This window comes from Manis javanica, chromosome 4 (assembly GCF_040802235.1).
Source record: "Manis javanica isolate MJ-LG chromosome 4, MJ_LKY, whole genome shotgun sequence".
Lineage (NCBI taxonomy): Eukaryota > Metazoa > Chordata > Mammalia > Pholidota > Manidae > Manis > Manis javanica.
The window spans coordinates 81,241,831-81,266,141 of NC_133159.1; the positions used below are offsets into that span (position 1 = coordinate 81,241,831).

Below are 24,311 nucleotides of genomic sequence, written 5' to 3' on the forward strand. Positions count from 1 at the left end.
TCACTTCCCCAATAAACTATTTGTATTAAAATCCTTGTCTCAGGAGTTGTTTCTGAGAGAACACAAACTTGAGGTACCTTGCATGTCTAAAAAGACCTTTAGAGTTGACATTCATCTTAGTTGCTAATTTAGCTAGATATAGAAGTCTACATGGGAAGTCATCTTATGAAATTTGAAGCCACTGTTCCATTTTATTTCAGTTTTTGTTAATTTGGAAAAGTTGCACACATTGTGATTCCTGATAAGTTTCATGTAACTTGATTTTTTTCTCATTGGATGTTCTAGGTCCTTCTCTTTGTCTCCAGGGTTCCAAAGTTTCATAATAATTGTAGTGTAAGTCTATTTTCTTTAATCATAGTAGGCACTGATCAAACTCTTCCAATTCTTGAAACTCTTATCCTTCAAATCTTGATGTTCTTCTGATTTATTTATTTATTTTTCTAATTTTCTTCCCTCCATATTCTGTCATCTCTGTCTTGAACTCCTATTATCTGGTGTTGGACCTCCTGTACTATTCTCTAATTTTCTTAATGTTTTCTACTTCTTTTCCATATGTATCTTTTTTGCTTTAATTTTTTATTGAGATTTTCTTGTTCATTCAACTATCCTATTGAGTTTGCTATCCTTATACCTTAGGTTGACTTTCACAGCTTTTTGAATTCTTATTTTTTGTTTAAAAATGTTTAAAATATTATTTATTCTTATTTTGTTGATCCATATCTCACTAAGGATATAAATTATAGCTTTCATTTGAAGTTTGTTTTTCCATAGTCTCTTTTTTCCAAGTAGTATTCATCCCTCTTTGTTTGGAGCAATGCATTTTATGTTAGAAAAAATTTTCAGTTGTCTAGTAATTCTCAATTACTCCTTAAGGACACTCAAAAGTTGATTGAAAGCAAATTTTGACAGCATGAATGGAGTTTTCAGCTGTGTGTTTCACTATAGTATCATATGGTCAGGCCACTCTATAATCTTTATGTTTATTAATTTTAATAACTGAGAAAAATCTGTCATAGAGTAAATGTAACATAGTTAATGATTGATATTGAGCTATTGATTGATACTGAGTATGTATTTAAAATTCTGTTACTAGAAATAATTATCAGATGGACATCTTTCTGCAATGGTTATATTATTTCCTTGGAACAGAGTTCATTTTCCGAGTTTGTCAGGAAGATGCAGTATAGTAGGAAATAGTCCACTCAAGCCTCTACAATGGCAACACTTTGTAAAGTTATTGCCTCTCCTTAGAACAAATCTCTCTGTGAGCCCAGGTCAACAGGTGAGTAAGCCAAAGTCTCTTCAGACTTTGTCAGATACAAGACCAAATTCATCTTCATTTGATGCATTGCTGTTTTGTTCAGCTTTAGAGAGAAGATACTTTGTTAGAGATGATACTTTTTTATAATGCCCTGGAGTGTCAGTGATAGGAAAATTTAATGTAGAATTCAATGTCTCATACCACTAGAACTTAAAATTGTGATTAATTGTAATGGTTGCAAGTGATATCAGATAGCTAAGCATGTAGATGATATTTTCCCTAGTCAGTTTTGCTGAGGCAATAATGGGGTGAGTCTATAAGAAAATTACCTGTTAATATTTGCATCTTTAAGCAACTGAGCTGGCATTGCAAATTCACTTCTTTCAGCAACTTAACTCTGTGGTAATGTATCTCTGATGTGTCTGTTTTATTTTGTTCCTGTGGATAGTTGAAAGCAGATAACAGGTAAGTGGATGGACTTGAAGCCATTCATTTACATTCCCCAAAGGATTATTCTAACCATTCTTATGGATTAAATTGTGCCTTCCCCAGAAAGAAGTGTTGGAGTCTTAACCCCTAGTATCTTAGCCTGTGATGTTTTTTGGACATAGGGTCTTTACAGAGGTAATCAAGTTAAAGTGAGTCATTAGGGTGGGACTTAACCCAATATGACTAGTGTCTTTATAAAAATGGGGGAATTTGGACACAGAGGCATTCATAGAAGGAAGATGATATGGAGAGACACAGGGAAAGATAGTCAACTACAGACCAAGAGGAGGGAGATTCCTGGAATAGATCTTTTCTTCATGGCCTTCAAAAGGAGCCAATCTGCTGACCCCTTGATCTTGGACTACTAGCCTCCATTGACTGCAAGACAATAAATTTCTGTTGTTTAAGCCACATTGTTTGGGGTATTTTGTTACGGCAGCCCTAGCAAACTAAAACAGCCCTTTATTCTACTCCAGTTTTCCAGTTTGTTAATTCAGCTCTTTGTACCATAGGCTCCAAGAACTTTTTCACTGAAGAAAGTATTCATTTTAGGAGAATGTCAGGATGATTTATGCCAAATAGATAATAGTTTCTAACCTCCCAATATGAAGTATTAAGATATTTTGAAATACAACTTGCTTCTTTTCTCTCATCATTTCTGAATTTGGAAATAATTTCATTAGAAATGTTTTATGTTAGCAAGCCAATTAAAATATAAGCTTCTGGGTTTTGCTTGGATTGCAGTAATGAAACTAATTATGATCCCAATACTCCAAATTTCCAAGTATCCTCTTCTCTACAAACCAAACTGGTAGGTCTGTTATTGTAAATGTGCTGAATAGTCATTACCAGCATGTCATGAAGTCATTGATGAATGTTTGACAGTCTGTAAGGAATAGAAATGTTACTCTGATGCTTTGTTTGCTCCTTGTGACATGGGCAGGATGGTAATTGCAGCATATTTCAAATCATTGCTTACAGGGAAATGACTCATTCTATTATACAGTACTTACTTGGGGCCCTGGTCATGTATATAGACAAACATCTTTACATTTATGGCTTTTCCTGATGTATGTAAAAACTAGACAGAGGCTTATGTTCTTTAAAATATTTACAGTATATTTTTAATTTTAATGAGATACCTGGTTAAAGTCAAAACTAATATTTTACACTGACACTTGGTATGCTATGTCATGTTATCATGTCATACACATGCGCACCAGGACTTGTAAAACTAAAACACTAGAACATTCCCAGGAATCTCCAGATGGCTGTGGAATGAGCATTATGAGTGAATAGGTGGAGTCTCTTTGTGCACTTGCCATTTTTTACTGACCTTGTTTGGCTGATAACTGTTATAGGTACTTTTAAGTTAATGCTTTATGACAGGTTCCCACTTGAGAAGTCAAATAGCCAAATTCACTAAAAGTTCCTTTTCTATTCTTTCTTGCCCATTTGCCCAGCTAATAATAATGTTAATTCTTGACTCTACTAGTGACTGCACAGTCACTTTTCATTTTTCTTTTTATTCAATAAAAAATAGTCCAATTTATGCGAAAATAATTGTGTGAAGAAAGGAACTAAAATGTGACATTTTTATTATTCATTATGGTCAAAGACTTATTATCATTTATATCCCTATTAAGTGTTATTTATGATGGAGTTGAAAATTACCATAGATTGAGGCTGGTTTGCCATTAGAATTTTTGGGTCGGTCTTCCCTCCATCAGCTTCTCACTTTGCAATTCCTTTAACACATAGATACATACATGGCAAGATTCTTGAAATCTTTTTGTCTTTCAGTGTGTCTCCAACTTAAAAGGTTAGAATAGTTCTCATCTACCTCCACCCAATAACACCTTAGATACCAGACTTTTCCATGGTGTTCTTTTCCTCTTCCTGTCTTTCCATTTGTTCTCCCTGGGCGATTACCACCCATTGCCTTGGCTTTAGTAGGTATGGATGACTCCCATGGCCACATCTCCCATTCCTAACCTTCCTCCTAAACTTCAGATTTATCTTGTGATTACAAAAAACACTATTGAGTACTTTCTGTATCCCATAGGTATGTCAAACTTACAAGTCCAAAAAAAAAATGTAATGTTTTCTCTGAAACTCCTTTGTTTCAGAGTATTCCTTTATTAAGAGAATGGCCACTTCTCTAGTCAACCAAGCTAGAATTCCTGGCTAATCTTCAGCACCTCTATTTTCCTGACCTCATTAGATACAATTATCATCAAAATCTATTGATTCTTTCCTCTGAATCTCTAGTTTTTTCCTTCCTCTTGATCCCCACCATAGCTGATTCAGTTTATGATCTTACTATTGTTCACCTGGACAACTGAAGTGATCTCTTATTTCATCTTTAGCCATTTTCTCTTTCAATCCACCACCACAATCCATATATCTCCATAGTTATCTTTCTACATGAAATCAGATCATTTTAATCTCCTGCTCAGATCCTGCTGCCTTAGAATTTACATTCAAAGGCATGTGTACTCTCAACCTAAACCAAATATCAGTCTCATCTGTCTCAAGTAGAGTTCCATTTCTTACTATGTGGAGCAAATCTAGTTCCCTACATATATGATTCTTCTTTATTCATAGTGATTTTGCAAACTTTGTGTCCCCTGCCTAATCAAGTGGGTACTGCTCTACATCCATTTGCCAAAACTGGACACCAAAGCTTCACCATGATCCTCAAATCTTCTCTCTTTTCATATACAGCCCTAAACCAGATTACTTCATTACTGCAGATAGTTCTCAAATATGCCCAAGACTTTCTATCTCTACTATTGCTAAACTAATAAACTACCACTGTCTTTCTCCTGAATTCCTACAAATGCCTCTTACTTGATCTCGCTGTCTCTGGGCCTGCTTCTTTCCCATTCTCTGTGTGCTACACAAACTATTTTCTAGAATGCACAGTTTATCATGCCCTCATTTTAAAAACACTTCAAAGGCTCTCCACAGATTTCAGGATAAAAACTAAACTGAAATTGGTTCCTGCCCTTTCCTCAGCTGTATGTCCTCTACTATGTTAGCCCTGCCTCCTCTGTGCTTTACCCATATAGAATATCTTCCCATTTCTTTAACATCAGAGGCTCTCTCTTACAGTCAAGTTTTCACATAGTTGGTGCTTCTCCCTGGAACCATCTTCCATTTCCTCTTCACCTGGCTAACTCTTACTTAGTTTTTAGATCTCAGCTAAAGGTAACTCCCTCTGGTCAGTTTTCCTTCTCATCTTTGACTATATTAGGTGCCCTTGTGATGTTCTGGCATAGCAACCTGCTTTCCCTTGTCAGAACATTGACCACAGTTAAGTGTAATTACTTGTTTAATTAAGTATCACAAGTTTCCCTAGCTAGAATGTGAGGTAAGGAAGGATATCTTGCCTGTTGTATATCCTGAGCCTAGCACAGTTCCTGGCAGGTAGGATGTGGTTGATAAGTAGACACTTAGTAGACTTGTAGCAAGATAAACACACGGAGTACTTTAAAAAAATGCCTACCCCAAAACAGCTGTTGAACCAATGAATAAAGAATTGATTCTCTTCTTGACTGAAATGTCTTTCCTTCCCATATCTCTGTGACAAATAACCCTTGAAGAATCTGCTCAAAAGTCACATTTTGTTTTAAAGCCTTGCTGAATCCCTTCATCTTCTCCTCATTTACACCCTACTCTATATGCAAATTAACTCCTTCCTAGCATTGTTTCTTGTAGCATAAATGTCTGGTATAAAACTATCAAATATGGGGATATTTGTTTATGAAAAGCTTACAAGATGAGGAGATCTTAAATTAGTGATAATAACTGATTTATCTTTGGTTTTCCAAGGGTCTGGCTAGCTGACTTCCTAGCTCATTATACTTACTGAATACATGAATGAATGAATGAGTGAGTGAATTGATGTCAGTACCTGAACTCTTGGGTTGGTAATTGCTAAGCCTGAACTCGGTTGAAATTCCTGCCCATACTTAACCTCCAACTCTTATGTTTATTCATTTACTTAGTGATTTCTTTGCTCTTTTGCCTTGTTTACATAATTAAAATTTTCCATTTATACTTATTCTTTACTTTTTATTTTCTTGGTGTGTTTTTTAATGTCTTAAAAACTTCAGAGATTTTCAGATTACAGAGTCAAAGTCATATCAGTCAAGATGCAATTCCCAGAACTCAAAAGCGTTTTTTTTTTTTTTGAATCATTCATATAGTTTATCTATTGTTTAAAAAAAATCACTCATAGTGTATCTCTATTGTGGGTTATTTAGAACTTGTTTCCACTTTGTCTTACTTTGGGACCCAAGCTGACAGAGCAGCTGTTGTTTGGATCATTACTGCTGAGCATAGCAGAGGGAAACAGAGCACCACAGATCATGCACTGGCTCTTAAAACCTGGAAGTGACACTTCTCTGTGAAGCAAGTCATTTTACCTCACCGAACTCCAAGGGCTTGAGAGATGCAACATTATTGTATACCTAGAAAGAGTAGAAGTCTTTGATGAAGAGCACGAATGACCATGTAAGACTTCTCTTCCTTTTGAAGGTTTGTATAGGCGGCCCTCAGTAAATGCTATTTGCCTGACCTAAGGTATATTCATACCACAATTCTTTCTGGATTTGATTTTGAGTGGTGGTTCTCTTAGAGATGAAACCCAAGCTCTGCAAAAGCAAGAAAATGAACTGCACCCCAAATACAAAAAGCAAAACATTTTAAATGCTTTAGCACTTTCTGAACTTGGCAGTGATAAAGACCTCACTAATAGTGTAGATGAACTTGATATTGTGGCCCTATTTAAAAAGCACTAAATCCTCCCAGCTGGAGATAATTGATGAAATGGCTGTATCTCAAAGTTTCTCTGGCTGCCACTAACAATGTTAAATTAGGTAACTAGCGGCAGCATTTTGAGGAGATAGAAGCCGTCTGATACCAGAGAATAGAAAATAGAAATAGATAAAAGCATCAGAATCCTGAAAGTTATGTATTGTGTGAGCTTTCTGAAGTTCAAGCTGTAGTACCTTAAGAAGTGGAGTTGTAAAGATAACGAACATGGAAAGCATGAAATATATTGTAGTCTTTTAATTGTGCTTTCTGTGGGATGTGTAGCCAGTAGATTGTGATGGGAAAAACTGGGGTAGTGTGGGCAATATAGGGTACTACTCAATTCCATCATTTGTAAAGTGGAGAATGTACCTTCAAAAAGTACCTCCGTCATAGGGTTGCTATGATGATTAAATAAGATAATGAATGCAAAGAATTTAGCTCTATGTTCAGCACTCATTAAATGTTAGCTGTTAGAATTACAATATTTTTTTTCTTATGCTGGTTATTGGTGTTTGATTTTTTTGAAAGATCGTGGTGTTCTGTTTCAGAGACTGAGGAAATATTCTACCTTTGATAGGAAAATACAAAAAGCAAGGCAATTCCATATTGCCACACAAAACATCATCACTGATCAAACTGTCATTTGTGACCAATTAGTGGGTTATGAAGTTAGTTTAATAAGTCATGACTAGCGTTTCAAATAGGAAATAGAATAGAAATATGAGAGTGCATTCGACATCCAAGAACAAATTGTTTTTGTGAAAATGTTATCTCATGTGTATACTATGTGTCTTTGTTAATATGAATTAGTACATTAATGTACATTAACACATTTAACTGGGTTAAAAGGTAAATACATTTCTTACTCTGAGATGTGGTCATAGAGTTTGAAAGTCATTATTATATAAATAAGTCTCAGGGTTTCAGACATGGGTCTCAGCTTACAAAAGACCCCATTCTCCAAGGTATGCCTGAGTATCTCTTGAGGATAATTTTCCAAAACTGTTCTTATAAAATACATTTAACTTCTATGGATGTAAAATACTAGAAGTGATGGAAAATTGTTTTAATGGCTTTCTAGGGTCAAAAAAAAAGAAGTAATGGGTTGGGGAATGTTCTCTCTGTCCAATTTTACACCTCCAAATCCAGTGGTTTCACTTAGAACACTGGTTCACAAGCTCCTCAGGAGCTTCTGGGGTGAAATCTGAAACTGGATAAAGGAGGGCCAGAGTGACTGAAGAAAGAGGCAGGACACTCCAGACTGGCAGGTGGTATGTTTAACAAGCAAGGGGACATTATGGATGAGATTTGCCTTCAGTGGCTGCAAGAGGAAAGATATCCACACCTACCAATCAAATCTTAAAAGTTTTTATAGAGGCTTCACTGGGTTCGATTACATGTTCAGTCCCGATGGTCTCACACCACATTACAGTCTCCAAGCTGTGTTCTTGGGGCAGCCTCTGGGAGTGGGGAAGGCAAGCAGAATCTACATTCCACGGACAGGGGAGGAGATGGGGAACCTCTGACTACTGGGGTCCAGCTCACAGGTCAACCAGCAGTCACGTTTTCTTGACGGCCTTCCCCAGCTTATAATAAGGCAAACTATAACATGTCAAATACAAGAAAGTGTGAGTGCTATTCTGAAATCCTACTGAAATCTGTCTGACTTCAGTCCCTGGCGTAGCAGTCCAGTGAGTTCACAAATCTGTTTAGCTTTCATCACTGAATGGCCTCATCACTCCTGGAGCTCTAAGTTTCTACTTTAACAAGCTAAGCATTTCCCAAATATAAAACAAATAAAATAAAAAGGTGATGTGTCACAATTGGTCCCCGAAGTGCAACGTTTTTTTCTGGGCTTACAGAGCTATACATTCAGGCTTCAAGTTCTCCATGGGCTCTTCTTCCTCAGAGTATGACGAGCTTGAGAAAAGGAGCCTGAAACTGGTTTTCCCACTGCTCAGTTATGGAAAGCATGGTGATGCACTATTTAGTGAAGGCATCTGGCTACCTCATGAAAGGCTCTTAATGCGGAGTGTAGACAATAGTCTGCCATTAGCAAAATCTGCTGTTACTTTCCTAAAGACACTGCTTCCCCTGCAGCTTTAGTGTCTATATTCTCTCACACACCTTTCCTACCTCTTTATAGTTTCATTGCCATTTGCAAACCACTCCATTAAAAGAAAGCTGATCACGCAGCATCAGGCCATGCCACCCCACCCCACCTCTCCAGCTGTGGTCATCTACGGAGCCTAGGTCTCTTGAGTCTCACAAGAATTAGTTCCTGACGCTCTGTCTGTCTCTCAGCACCATGCCTGTCACTCCAGTGGCTCATTCCTGTCATCTTTCTTAGTGAGCGGATCATTTGTGTGAATAATCCATTTGTCAACTGGCCCCTAGTTCCTGGCTTTCTCTCCTACAACAATCTGATCCTCAGACCCATCTCAGCCACTCACCCCTTGGCCACACTCTAGACCTGACCCTACCTGTTACTGTGACCCTCCACATCACAATTCCCTCCGCCCACAGCTTTATTGAGATATAATTGACAGGTAAAAATTGTATATATTTATACAGTGTGATGATTTGATATAGGCATATACTATGAGATGATTACCACAATCAAGTTGATGCATCCATCATGCCATATAACTACCTCTGTGTGTGTGTGTGTGTGTGTGTGTGTGTGTGTGTGTGTGTGTGTGTGGTGAGAACACATAAGATCTACTCTCTTACAAATTTCCACCATCACAGTTTTAAGCAGCCCACTTTCTGACCCACACTTTTGATATCTGCTTAATGATATTCATGGTTAAATAACCACAGTTTGATTCAGGGTGTTCATGTCATGTATTTATCAAACATAAATTTTCATATTCACATCCTTCTCATCACTGAACTTTTTCTTTTGTTGTTTTCCATTCTCCAGTTATGTTTAATGGATACTATAATGGCTCATAATTTAACTAGAGAAGACAATGGATGTCTTTTGGAATTTCTTTTGCATCTCTCCCCAGTCCTACTTTACTCCCAATTTGGTTTGCAGATTTAAAAACTGTCCCTCGTTTTATACAATTTATTACCTAATGTTTGAAGTTTTCCCTGTATCAGTTACTGTCACTCTTTCATTCTTTCACTGGACTCTCTGAATGGAGGCTGAGGTACCTCTGTAACAGTTGCTATGTTTGAAGACCTATTTGTTGGATTGATTTATAGGATTCTGGCCTATTACTTTAATGGTTTTTTTTTTTGTGACACACACGTGCAAACATCACCTGATAAATGCTTCTTCTTTTGTAGCAAATTAGGAAATTACTGATTCATTGTATCATTAAACACTTCCTGCATGTTTTTGCTCTCTAAAGAAAAATGAGAGAATACTTATGTTTTGCAGTCTTTACCATTGTGTTTGCATTCAATAATAAAACAAATATTGAAATTCACTAGCTCAGCTATTATTTGGAATAACCAATTATGGGTTCATTGTGCTATAGTTATTTTAATAAAAATATAATCGGTTCAAAATACATGGCTTGATCTTTTCGTTGAGGTTATTTTTCACTGTGATAGTTGCATTAATTTGCCTTTGCTACTAGAATGTAATTAAGTAAATTAATTCCTTCAAGATTTTTTCAAACACCTCTTGTGCAAGTGAAGGTGCTAAGAAAGCAAAGATGTTTGAGCCACGTTTCATGTCCTATAGCTGCTTGCAAATGAAATGATGAGGTTAGGCTGAACCAGTGGTTAACCACACTGTTAGCATTTCAGATTTTTGTCTTACAACTTTAAACATCTCTCTAATGTGGCAAGCTGGTTAGCTGCTCACCAACTAGTTTCTGCTACTCTTCTTAGCAATTAGCTAGCTATTTGCAGATTCTCTTGCAATTAGGTGCGGACATCTGACTATGTCCTGGCCAATGGACTTCCAATATAGATGGAAGTGATGAATCCCACATTTAAAGCTGTCCCATAAGACGTCTATACAATCCTTTTTTCTCTTTCTTATGCCATCTGCTGGCTGGACCTCTATGCCTGAGGCTACCTGAAAATCATGTGTTTAAGATGGCAGAGCCTGTTAGCTTAGATTCCTGAATAAAGCTGAACTGTCTATTTCATCATTCCCTGCTGAAAAATGAATCTATATGTGTTAAGCAAATGAGATTACAAGGTTTGTCTGTTACAAATTCTGGGGTTACAATAACTAATGTACTAGTGAATTAAAAAAATTGAGCCAGCTCATGGAAGTCAATAGTGTACCTTCATTTTGGAAAATGAGGCTCATGGTATGTATGAGACTCATCATTATGGAAGATAAGTACAGACTTTGTTGTACAAAGATAGCTATGAAATCTAGGAGTCACAAATTATATGTTATTATTATTGGAACATATGAGAAAAAGGAAAAGTGAGTGAGCTCATGGAAGAGTCTTGGGAGTGGGTGGGAGTATTAGAGGTGTGATAAATTATTTCTCTAATGATGAGAATACCCACAGTTGGGGCTCCCTGATCGCTTGGATCTACTTTGGCTGTCCTTGTTTACTGCAAAGGAGGCTAAAATTAATGAGCTTTAAATCAATAACTCAAAGAATGTTTAATTACATAAACATTGTTGCCAGCCCCAGCTGATTCTATTTCCCAGTTCTGATATTTAGACTCTGTATTATATTCATATGATTAAGATTTTATAACTTTTACCGTCTGGTCTATAACTATTATTTATAATTTCTATGTGCTGTATATAAGTCGATTGGAGAAGCTGAATATCCTCAAATAGCATTTGCAATTTTATTATGTACATATTCACTAAAGAGCTAAGTAGTTTGTGTCCCAAAAGAGGGAAGTGCAATCCCATGTAATTAAACATGTGACATTTAAGTGGCAAATGCTCTAAGCATCAAGGAAAAGCGGCATCTCTTTCTTTGAACTCAGGCAATAATACAAAATCATGCTACATTGTAATTTTATTCACCCTTGAATGACTCTTTGATAAAACATTTTGTTTCCTTTTCTGATTTTTCTAATGGTTCACCTTTTTTTGGTTATTGGCAAAAGAGACATATGCTTCCATCATTGCATATTTTTATAGAAATACATATGCAAATAATTTTTTAGGAGGAGTATATATGGGAGATAAGATTTTTAATTTCTTGCATGTCAGGTCTTGATTTTGTCCTTACATTGACTGATAATTAGCTGGTCATAGAAATATAGGCTCACAAGGAATCTCAGAGGAATTGTGACATCGTTTTAAATATTCAGATTTCATGTGTAAAGAAATCTGCCTCCCTCCCAAATTCCCAAATGTTAGATTTTCTCTTTGTATTTGAAGATCTGAAATACTACCAGAATATTTCTAAGTATGGGTCTTTACTTTTGGTGCTTGTCACTCAGATGGCGTTTTCAATATGAAAACCTCAGTGTGTGTGTTTAAGCTCAGGAATATTATCTTTTTTCAATGCTTTTTTCCTTCCTGTTAATTTGCCTTGGTTTTCTTTGTTTTTACTGCTTTTAAATAGTTCTTGGATTTTCTGGGCTTGTCATCCATATTTCCTAACTCATTTTTTGTCATATTCTCCCATTTTGTCTTTTTGCTTTAAGTTCTGGTAGATTTCCTTATCTTTACCTTCTGTCATTCATAACCATTGTATTTATTAAGCCATTCTATTGAGTTTTTAATTTCAGCAAGCATATCTATCTAATACCTAAACCCTCTTTACAAAGTTTTCTTCTATTATTATATCACTATGTTTCATATAGGACCAGTCAATATGCTTATTCATCTTGAAATATTTTTTTCATGTTCTTTGTTTTCCACAAAAATTAGCTTCTGGGGTTCTCTTTATATGAATAAAGGACTGTTTTGACTTCACTAATAAAGGTAGCTGACATGTACTTCCTGTGCTCATTTTAGGTCTACTTACTCAAAGTAAATTTACTCCCCACGGGAGGAAGGACTGCTCGCAGACTCTGTGTATGTGAGTAGACTGTGTCAAAAGATAGTAGAGGAATAGACTGATGGACTAGAAACTCCTACCATAGCTAAAGGAAGACTTCACTGTGGGGTGAAATGCTTTAGTGTATTTTGCTCCTGTGTAGGGTGACCATACTTCTCAATTTATTCCTATTGTTATATCATAATTACTAATAGTGTCCGCCTTTCACTCTCCAAAGAAGACTGATTTAGATGATAGCTTGCTTATACAGTCACTCTAACACTGAGTGCACTGGTTTTCCCTATTCTGAGGCCCTAGTGGAGGTCTGGAGTTACCGCAGGCTCTGCTGCTGTATGTGTATCTAGTTCTAGCATGATGTCTTGAGTCTTTTCTGGACAAAGCCCATTCTATTAAAAACTATTTCAGAAAGCTTAGCTGGGCAAATTTTACTATCAGCTGTCCTGTATACATATACAGGGCAAGGGGGGGACCCTCTGGCCCAATTTTTCATAGAAGTTTCTCCATTATGCCTCCTGATTTCAGCCCCAGAGCTCTCTCCTGTCCTATGTAACTATTGATTTCAAGTTTTGAGCCTCTTTGGGACTTCGCCAGGAAAACAGTGCCCTGTCTCTCTGCAGCCATCTTCATGTGTGTCCTGGGCCTCAGCCATCATTATTTTGTTTCTCACAGATGTAATTTGTCAGGCTGTGTTCATGTATTGGTTTTCTTATTGGTGTGTTACAAGTTACCAAAATATTAATATCTTAAAATAGTACCCAGTTATTACCTCACAGTTTTTGTAGATCCAAAGTCTGAACTCTGGACTAAAATCAAGGGTGAGACTAAGGTGTTATCCTGACCCTGTTTACTCTGGAAGCTTGACTAAGGAAGAATCGATTTCGGAGCTCATTTAGTTTGCTGGCACGATTAAATTCCTTGTGGTCATAAGCAGAGGTTGCTGCTGTCTTCCTGCCTGCTGGCTGGGAGTTATTCTTGGTTTTTGAGGCTGCTTTCAGGGCTTAGCCGCATGGCTTTCCCACAGCACAGCAGCTATTTTCTTCAAAGCCGACCTGAGAACATCTCTTTTAAGGGCTCACCTGATTAGGTCAGGCCCACTTAGGCAATCTCCCCTCTTATTAATTCAAAGTTAACTGACTAGAGATATTAATCACTTCTGAAAAATTTCTTTACCTTTGCCCTACGGTATAAGCTAATCGTGAGAGTGATATTCCATCACATTCACAAATTCTTCAGAACTCAAGGGGAAGGGATTATATAAGGCATTTACAACAGGTGGGAGAAATGTTAGGGTGCATTTTAGAATTCTGCCTACCACAGATCCCTAGGATCTGAGACAGAATTCCCATGATGGAAGTTCATTTTTGAGTGCTGTCAAGATTAACAGCTGTGAAGGAGTATTGAGTGAAGGGAGAAGCTGGTGCTATTACAGTCATCAAAAACCTCAGACAACAGCACGGGGAGTTCAGAAGCTGGGATGGTGCTTTAGATTTGTGTTGAGTTAGGGAAAGAGGCTGTATTTTTTTAACCTCTCTCTGGCTAGTTATTGAATACAAGCTATCCTGGGAGCTCCTCTGGTAGGGTAAAGAGTGTTTAGCCTACAACTTTCACAACTGAGGGAGTGAGTTTTCAGCCCCAACAGGGTGCTGTGGTCTGAATGTTGTGTCCCTCCCAAATTCATATGATGCATCCTAATGCCCAACGTGATGGTAGTATGAGATGGGGCATTTGGGCGGTGAATAGGTCATGAGGGCATTAAATAAGATTAATGCCCTTGTAAAGGAGGCAAAGAGCTCTCCCTTGCCCCTCCTGGAAGTCTTCGATCTGGAAGAGGGTCCTTACCTGATAATGCTGGTGCATTAATCTTGGACTTCTAGCCTCCAGAATTGTAAGATATAAATTTATGTTGTTTATAGGCTTCTGTTTTGTGGTGTTTTATTGCAGCCTGAATGGGCTAAGAGACAGGGGGATTTGAGCTGCACAGTACAGCATCCATAGCATAATTCCACCTGTCTTCGTGGCACTTATCCCCTTAGTACAGTTTATTCATTAATTTACTTCTTTGTTCAATTCCCACAACCTTCCCTAGAATAATCTTCTGGAGAGCAGGTTTCATACCTGTCTTGTACTGCTCAATCCCCAGATTTTATAACAGTGGTTAGCACTTAGTAGGTGTTCAATAAATATTTTTTCATTGCATGAATGAATTTGCTTTCAGTAGTCCAGTCCAGAATTTATTAAACATTGCTGGTCTTTCAAGTTTGTTCTTTTAACATGTCTTTTATTTCATTTCACTGGAAAGATAAGAGAGCAAGAAAATATTTAATTGGTTACCTTGACATAGCCTGCTGGCACCTCTTTGGGCATCTCTGTGGTGCTGCTACCAGCCTGTTTATTGACTCTGATCTCCATGAGATGGATTCCTCCTGGCTCCCCTCACCTGCATCTGAATTCCCCCCACAATGCTCATTTAGGGTATAGATCCAGGCACCTCCTAATTCCTGCTGTTCTTGTCACAACACCACTATTTCATACCCTAATTTATGGAAATGAATCTCTGTCCTTTTTTTCTTTTTCTTTTCAGATCATACAACTGTTTTATTTACTGTCTTATGCCATTTACAGTGTCTCGAAGAACCCCAACTGGCAGGGAATGTGATTAGGGGCCTTTGTTGAGCCAGCAGCAACCACATAAGGATCCACAGGGGGGATGAACTACTGGAAGCCAAGACCAAAGGACTGTTAGTGGCAATTAGCCCATTTCTTGGCCTCTCGTTGCTCAAATGGGAGTAAGAGAAAGAGTTACTAAATGATTGTGTTTTGAGAGAGAGAATTTTGAAGATCTGGCCATGATGGAGGATCAGAAGGAGTAGGCAGGAGTAAAGCCTGGGTTTTAAGCATCTTATGCTAAGGACCACTTTGAGAGACAGTGTAGGATAAGATGTGTCAATAAGAGAACGTGGGCAGTATCGGAACAGAGCCCCAGCTGTGAACAGGGAGGAGGGGCAGGCTGGTGGCATGACTGAGAGCATCGTTCAGGTGGCAAGGGTAGGGAAGGGAAGGGCAGAAGTACTCTTTTTGTCCACTCCTTCTTAATGGACAGGTTCCACTCCTAGGTGAGGTGGTCGTGCTTGTCATCGTCTGTGAAGAAGGACTTGTTGTGGCAAGTGCCTCTGGCCAGAATGCCCTTGGGGGCCTCCTCAGCGGGAGTCAGGAGCTCATACTCCTCTGGCCGAGGCCCATAGTTGCCAACCATAAATGTTGTTTTATCCACTTTCACCCCAGTCCAGTAGCTGTGCTGAACATATTTCAAGCCTGACACAATATCCCTGTTCACTTTGAAATAAATTTTGACTCTGTACTCAACACCTTCCTTTAGCACAAAAGTTTCTTTTTTGAGGGCTTCAAAGTCCCCAGTGAGGTCCATGGTAATCGGTCCTGGGGCACTCACACACCAGGGTAAGCCAGGTGACAGTGACTTTGGGAGCAGATGGATCTGCTACCATGGGACCATCCCCCAGGAGCATTTTCTTGTATTTAGCCAGACTGTCATCATCTTTGTCCATCTCCTGTGGCAGAGGTTTGTAATTGAGTTGCCGTCCAGATCGTCGTCATCCTCCTCCACGTGTGGTTCTGGGGCCTTTTCAGTCATTTTGATATTCAGTGGTTCCTGTCTCTCAACTCTGACTTCTGAGTACTTTGGATTTAGTGAGATTTATCTCAGCAATGCAAGGATGGTTTAATATTATGGGCTTCAGCTGTTTAAATGGTATGTTGATCCATCTTATTTTAACTTCACAAGTTGGCTGACATTTCTGTTGGAATCTTTATTTGATAGTTCTTGGTTTCCTAAATTCACAGGACATCCTATGAATGACACTGCCACCCTCAAAAATTCCACTCTCCATTTTGCAATAGATTCGGTCTCCGTGATTGCCTCATGTCCTCTCAAAATCATTCAGTATATTTGTCAGAATCAGAATTTGCCTCCATTTCTCAGCACAATTCTTTTTTCTCATATTTCAAAGGGCCCATATGTCTTCCCCCAAGGTTTTTGGAACATGAAAAAATTATTTCCAAATGACTGCAATTCATTTCATGGAATTATCATTCATTTTCCAGTTGAGTTTTGCAGGTAGACCAGGCCTTCCTCTCTGTCCTTTTTTATAACTAGTGTCTAAGTACTTGTTTGGAAAGCCTGTCTGGAGTTCCAAAATGCTAAATAAAATGGACAATACTTGTGACCACTTACTGAGAGCTATCTATCAAATTGGCATTGTGGTAATTATTTCATAAATTATTTTTGGTTCTTAAAACAACCTCTCAACAGAGGCCTCCTAATTCCTATGTTAGAGATGAGGAAACTGAGGCTTGGGAGCTTTTCATAGAGATTAACATGACTTCCCCAAGTTAAGCTTGTTGGAAGTGTTAATGCTTCAAACCTGGGTTTAACTGACTCCAGTGCTAGTGGTCTTACTTACTATTTTCTGCTGTACAGTGTTCCCAGAGTCTGTAAGTCAGCCGCTTATCTACCCTCTATGAAACAAGTTCTTACAATTTCATGCTTATCAGTTATCAGATGCTCAGATATAACTGAGCACTGTTCCTCCTCTGTGGATGGAGAGGTGGGCCTGATTGATGACCACAAACCTGTTAGGAGGGCCAGCATTATGAAATGAACTAAAGTTCCTTTTGGAGGGATCATGAGTGTCTGAAAGTTCAGGCTGTTCTACTTTTTTTCTTACATACATACATACATACATACATACATACATATGCTTTCGCTGAGCCAGTTTCACTACCTCCTAATATTTACATCTGAACATATCACATGGCTTTACAACCATGTGCATGTGCATGTTTTGCAGTGTAAATCCAAGATCTCACTGGGTAGAAGGGTTACCAGTCACTGGGTTGACTCAAAGAGTAGAGTAGTTAAGCAGTAGATGTTATTAGAATTTGTTATGGGAGCAGAAGTTTAACATAAATTGTACCATGGAAAATTAATCTTTTAGAAAATAAATATAAATGGAGACTAATTTCTTAAGAGCCTCCCTTGCTTGCCCCAGCTCCTATCCCCATGTAAGAGAAGCACATTAGTAAGAGCACCTATTTGTCAAATTTGCTTGGTGTGCTGCTTCAAAACTACAACAATATTACCGACCTTCTGAAGAGGCTCATTGATTTAAGTTGTTTTGGTCTTTCGGCTTTCTTTATTGTATTGTTCTAAAGCAGTGACAGTGCACTTTCCTGGATGAGGGATAGCTGAGTAAATTCTATAGAATCAGGAGCCAGTGGATAAGAGATGGCCCAATAATTATTATATCTATGAAAATTTCAGTTATTTTAAAAAATACTATTGCTTTTCTTTTCTTTATAAGTTAAATATTCTATGAGAGGGTATGAAAAATTTACTGTAAAATATCTGAATGCAATTTCATGCTTTCCTTTTCAGCATACTTTTACATTTGAGCTAATTATTTAGTAGAAGAAATGACTACCATAAACTAAAAGATACGTTCAAGGAAACATCTTAGTTTCTGCAGTAAATTAAAGTGATCACTGTGGAAAAATAGCCAATGTCCATCCATATCTGTAGCTTTATGTCAAAAAAAATGATTCACTGGACACTGAACTTAAATGTAAACATGATCCATTTTCAGATTCCAGTGGCCTCTTATTCCTAACATGCTTTCTCACAACATGTAACTAATGTGATGTGTTCTTTTTCCTGAAAGTGCAAACCTTCTCTTTCTTATTCATTTAACATCATTATATACAGAGTAATTCTCCATCAAATGCAAAGTAAGAAGAGGTCTGAAAACATAGTAGTGGTTAGCCAGAAAATGTAAGATGGGAGTGAATTAGTGCATGGCATGGCACGGTTGGTGGTAGCTTGGATCCCTCCTGTGAATCATCTTACTCATAAGACAGAAACAGTGATTCATCATTCTGTTTTGGCAAGTATTCAAGCTGGTATAAACTGCTCCAAAATGTAGAAAACATCAAAAAAGTAATTTGAGGAGACACAAGGAAACCTAAAATTCTCTGTTGGCAATGTAATCTGGAAAAAGTTCGGGAACCTAAGCACAGATTTCCACATTCTTGAATTACATGTTGGGCTTGCATGGTACATGTCTGTCCAGTCCTGTTCGATTTACACATCAGTCAATAAATACAAAGGTCCACTTTTTCTAAAATAACGTTTTAAAGAATGAAATCTTTTTCAACTGCTGGGCTTTGAGATTTTCATTACATGCCCAAATAGTGTTTTTTTGGATAGCATACAATTACATTCAGGCTAATGAGGAAGGTTGTAATGAACTGGCAGCGCCTGTCACCTTGGAAGTGAAATGTACAAATTGTAACAGCCTGAACGGCTACAGGGGGAAGATATTTTATAGTAGACCTCACCCTTACTTCAATTCAGGTTTTTATTGAGTGCTTATTGGATAATTCAACAGATTCACATTTCTGTCCAAATACAGTTACACACCTATAATAAACTTTATGAACTTCTTGCTAAATCCAGACTTACTTCCCATGGAGATCAGTTCTCATGGTTCTGCATGTGTATCTTGTGGTGGATAACAGGTCAAGGCTTGAATGGCACCTCCTCCTGTCTCTGGGGGTCTGCAAAGCATTTGTTTGTGATCACCACATAAGAATTCATGCCAGAGTGGGCCTCCCATATAAATGACAGACTTTCTACTCTTCTAATTTAAGCAACAGAGGACATTTGCTAATCACAAATATTTCTGTCAATATAACTTACCATTTAACTGACATTTGCATGTTGGTGGTTCATCCATTAAGGTGTGACTGCCAGAAGCACATACTTTCATTTCTCCCCAGGATTGAGGTGGGCCTTGCTCAGCCACAGCCGGTGGGGAGAGGGTAAGCCTGGTAGACAGGATGACTACTGTGTTTGGTCTTTTGACAGCAGCTCAGTTCTTCATTAAGATCTGCTCTGATGAAAGTGGCAGAAGAGGCCCCAGTGCCTCTTGTGATGCGCATCTCACTCTCAGAAGGCAGAGTGTAGTGCATCTAAGCAGTCTGCTCATTTGGAACGTTGATTTATATTTGTGCAACACATATATTGTTCTCGTGAAAAAATAAGCCTTAAATGTTTTTCTAAAAGTGAAAAACAAAGTGAAATCTAAATATGTGTTGCTGGCTCAGACTTTGTTGACAAGTAAAATTAGTTTTTTGAGGAGAAAGTAGTTAAAAGAATCTATTTGTGATTATTAAAAATTGAATTATATATGAAGTGATTCACCTTGGAATCAAACTTTATTCCCATGTTGTCCAAACAGCTATCTAAAATGGCCCAAGAAACGTGATGAATCAAGGTCTTGGAGAGTGTCATTTGGTAAACTGACAATAAATGAAATGAAATGTCAGGAGTTTGGAGCAGTAATAATAAGGATATCAATATACTTTAGGTTGTATAAAATCTCACTAGGAGATTTTACTGGATAGATGCCAAAGTTAAGAAAGAATCCTAATATCAGGCAGCACAATGCCTTATAAAGGACTGACTGACAAGAAAGTAGGACTCGTATGAAGAAGTTCCGAATGTCTTCCCAAGAACCTAACTCTCATGTAGAAGTATTTTCAGGATTTAAGGTAGGCATAAGGCCTGTCAAACATTCCTTTATGATTTCTTATAGGACACTGAGTTCAGTACCAATTGCTCATTTCTTCATTCATTCACTCATTTCTTCATTTATTAAATTTCTATTATATTTTTGTAACTGTTACAAGCATTAGTGATACAATAGTTCTGGCAGTCAAGGGGTTCACAGAGTCATGCAAAGGACATATAAATTACATATTTTAAATAATTTTTATAATTTACCTAAGATAAATTAACAATTTTAAGTGTGCAGTATAAGTTGACAAATGTATACAGTTGTGTAACCATCAATACAGTCATATTAGTTATCTTAATACCATGACAGTCACTGTTGACTTTTTCTCACAAGTTTTGTGTTTTTTCTAGAATTCCATATAAATGGAATCATATAGTATATAGTCTTTGGTGTCTGGTCTTTTGCAGTTAGCATAATGTTTTTGATATTCATCCATTTTATTGCAAATCTCAGTGTAATTTTTATTTATTGAAGCACATTATTCTTAAATGGATGTACCAAAGTTTGTTTATCCATTTATCAGTTGATAGAGTTATTTCCAATTTTTGGTTATTTTGAATGTAGCTTTTATGAATGTAGGCATATGGGTCTTTGTATGAATATCTGTTTTAAATTCTTTGGGGTAAACACCTAGCAGTAATAATTTCTGGAAATTCGTACAAATATTTAGCTTTATGAGATTGCCACACTACTTTTTAAAAATAAGAATTGTATAGACTCATAGACAGTGAGAAGTGACTCGTTCCTATGGGGGGAAGGGTTGAGGTGGGTGGGTGGTATAGGTGAAAGGGATTAAGAGGCACAACGTATCAATCATAATATAAATTAGTCATGTGAATGAAAGTATAGCATAGAGAATATAGTCAATAGTTCTCTAACATCTTTGTCGACAGATAGCAACTGTACTACTTGGGGTGAATATCAGAAATAAATACACAAAATAAGAATTATAATACCACTTTAGTTTTTTACCAGCAATTTATGAGAATTCTAGTTGCTTCTTATTCTTGTCAATATTTGATATTGTCACATTTAATGGCTGTGTATTTGTATCTTATTATTTTAATTTACATTTACCTGGTGACTAATGATATGAATGATATTGACCTTTTATTTTCATATGCTTATTTGCCATTCAACATGTTCTTTGTGGAAATTTTTTTTTTAACCTTTTGTTCTCTTTCTCTCTTTCTATTTTAGTCAAGTTGTGTGTCATCTCGTTATAGAGTTGTAAGAGTTCTTTACATATTCCAGATACAAGTCCTTTATAAGATACATTTTACAAGTATTTTTTCCTAATATATGGCTTGACTATTACTTTCTTGATGGTGTCTTTTGAAAACAAGTACTGAATTTTGATGAAGCCTAATTTATTAATTCTTTCTTATAGTTCATGCTTTTTGTGTCCTATGTAAGAATTTTAACTCATGGTCACAAAGATTTTCTCTTAGTTTGTTTTTTAGAAAATTTATTGTTTTAGCTTTCACATTTAGATCTATGATTCAATTCTAGTTAATTTATCTTGTATGGAGTGAGGTATAGGTCAATGTTTATTTTTTCTTGCATATAGATGTCTAGCAGTTTTTGCATCATTCATTAAAAAGGCAATCCTTTCCCCATTGAGTTACTGTGTTATCTTTGTCAAAAATCAATTGACCAAATACATGTAGGTCTATTTCTGGACATTCTATTTGGTTTCTCTGATCTGCATATCTGTCTGTACCATACTTGATTATTGTAGTTTTAAGTTAAGTATTGAAGTCAGGTAGTATGAATCTTCCAAGGTTGTCCTTTTCAAAATTATGTCAGCAATTATAGGCCCTTCAGTTTTTCACAGGAGTTTTAGGAAAAGCTTGTCAATTTCTCCATGAGATTATCTTGAATCTGTAGATCAATTTGGGGAGAAATTGACATCTTAACAATATTGAGTCTTCTCATCCATGAACATGGTATTACTTCCCATTTACGTAGGTCATTTTTATTTTGCTCAACAAAGTTTCTAGTTTTTAGCATAAATCTCTTGTACGTATTTCATTGTGTATCCCTAACTAGCTCATAATTTTAAAGCTACTGTAAGTGGCAGTGTTTTTATTTAAATTTAAATTTCCAATTATATTCTGCTAGGATGAAGAAATACAATTTCTGCATATTAGTTGTGTATTTTGTGGACTTCTAAAATCATCTGCATTATTTGTTTAGAGATTTTTACATGGGTAATCATATCATTTGTATAAAAATGAAATTTTACTATTTTATCTTTTAAAATATTTTCCCACTTTTTCTTGCCTTCATACATTATCTAAAACCATCAGTACAATATGAATATAATAATAGTTATAAGTGTAAAATAGAATCACTGAGTATGGACATACTTCTTTTCTCATGATTATGGGGGAAGTTATTGACTCTTTTACCATTAAGCACAATGCTTCCTGAATTTTGTAGATATTTTTTATTGGGTCATAGAAGTTCCTTCTGTTTGTGGAGAGCAGAGAATTCTTGTCATGAATGAGCATGGGATTTTGTTAATGTTTCTTCTGCATCTTTTTTTAAATTTATTTTTTATTTTTTTTATTTAGATGATGATTTTATTTTCACTTTGTTTTTTTTTTTTTTTTTTGAGAGAGGGCATCTCTCATATGTATTGATCAAATGGTTGTTAACAACAATAAAATTCTGTATAGGGGAGTCAATGCTCAATGCACAATCATTAATCCACCCCAAGCCTAATTCTAGTCAGTCTCCAGTCTTCTGAAGCATAACGAACAAGTTCTTACATGGTGAACAAATTCTTACATAGTGAATAAGTTCTTACATGGTGTTTTGAAAAATTTATTTTGTTCTTTTTTGGTTGGTTAATAAGGTAAATTATCTTAACTGATTTTTGAGTGGTAAAACAATCATGCATTCATGGAATGAAATATTCTTGGTTATAGTGTGTTATTCTTTTGATATATTGTTGGATTTAATTTTTTTATTATAGTTTCATTAATATACAATCACATGAGCAACATTGTGGTTACTACAGTCCCCCATTATCAAGTCCCCACCACATACCCCGTTACAGTCACTGTCCATCAGCATAGTAACATGCTATAGAGTCACTACTTGTCTTCTCTGTGTTATACTGCCCTCCCCGTAGTCCCCTACATTATGTGTAATAATCATAATGGCCCTTAATCCCCTTATCCCACCCTTCCCACCTACCCTCCACAATCCCTTTCCCTTTGGTAACTATTAGTCCATTCTTGCGTTCTGTGAGTCTTCTGCTGTTTTGTTCCTTTAGTTTTTGCTTTGTTGTTATACTCCACAGATGAGTGAAATCATTTGGTACTTGTCTTTCTCCACCTGGCTTATTTCACTGAGCATAACACCCTCTAGCTCCATCCATGTTGTTGCAAATGATAGGATTTGTTTTCTTCTTATGGCTGAATAATATTCCATTGTGTATATGTACTACATCTTTATCCATTCATCTACTGGTGGACACTTAGGTTGTTTCCATTTTTTGGCTATTGTAAATAGTGTGGTGATAAACATAGGAGTGCTTATGTCTTTTTGAATCTGGGATCTTGTATTCTTAGGGTACATTCCTACGAGTGGAATTCCTGGGTCAAGTGGTATTTCTATTTTTACTTTTTTGAGGAACCTCCATACAACTTTCCACACTGGTTGAACTAATTTACATTCCCATCAACAGTTTAGGAGGGTTCTCCTTTCTATGCATCCTCGCCAGCATTTGTCATTGCTTGTCTTTTGAATGGTGGCCATTGTAACTGTTGTGAGGTGATATCTCATTTTTTTTTAATTTGCATTTCTCCGACGATTAGCGATGTGGAGCATCTTTTCATGTACCTATTGGCCATCTGAATTTCTTCTTTGGAGAAGTGTTTGTTCAGATCCTCTGCCCATTGTTTAATTGGAGTATTTGTTTTTTGGTTGTTGAGGTGCATAATCTCATTATATATTTTGGATGTAAATTCCTTATCAGCTATGTCATTTATGAATATATTCTCCTATACTGTAGGATGCCTCTTTGTTCTACTGATGGTGTCCTTTGCTATACAGAAGCTTTTTAGTTTGATATAGTTCCATGTGTTCATATTGCTTTTGTTTCCATTGCCTTGTGAGATA

At 36.8% G+C, this 24,311-nt stretch overlaps 1 long non-coding RNA gene and 1 pseudogene across 2 annotated transcripts in view; both read right to left on the reverse strand.

Annotated features, from left to right (window-relative positions):
- Window positions 1-24,311, reverse strand: part of LOC140848710 (uncharacterized) — a 68,121-nt gene that overhangs the window by 12,363 nt on the left and 31,447 nt on the right. Inside the window, exons 5-6 of one of the 2 annotated variants that reach the window (XR_012129819.1) lie at window positions 19,061-19,155; window positions 1,591-1,699 (exon numbers count right to left, since the gene is read on the reverse strand). This is a non-coding gene — a long non-coding RNA (uncharacterized lncRNA). The remainder of the gene's footprint in view (window positions 1-1,590; window positions 1,700-19,060; window positions 19,156-24,311) is intronic. The other variant, XR_012129820.1, reaches the window with a different exon arrangement.
- LOC108398037 (rho GDP-dissociation inhibitor 2 pseudogene) lies at window positions 15,425-16,195 on the reverse strand (annotated as a pseudogene).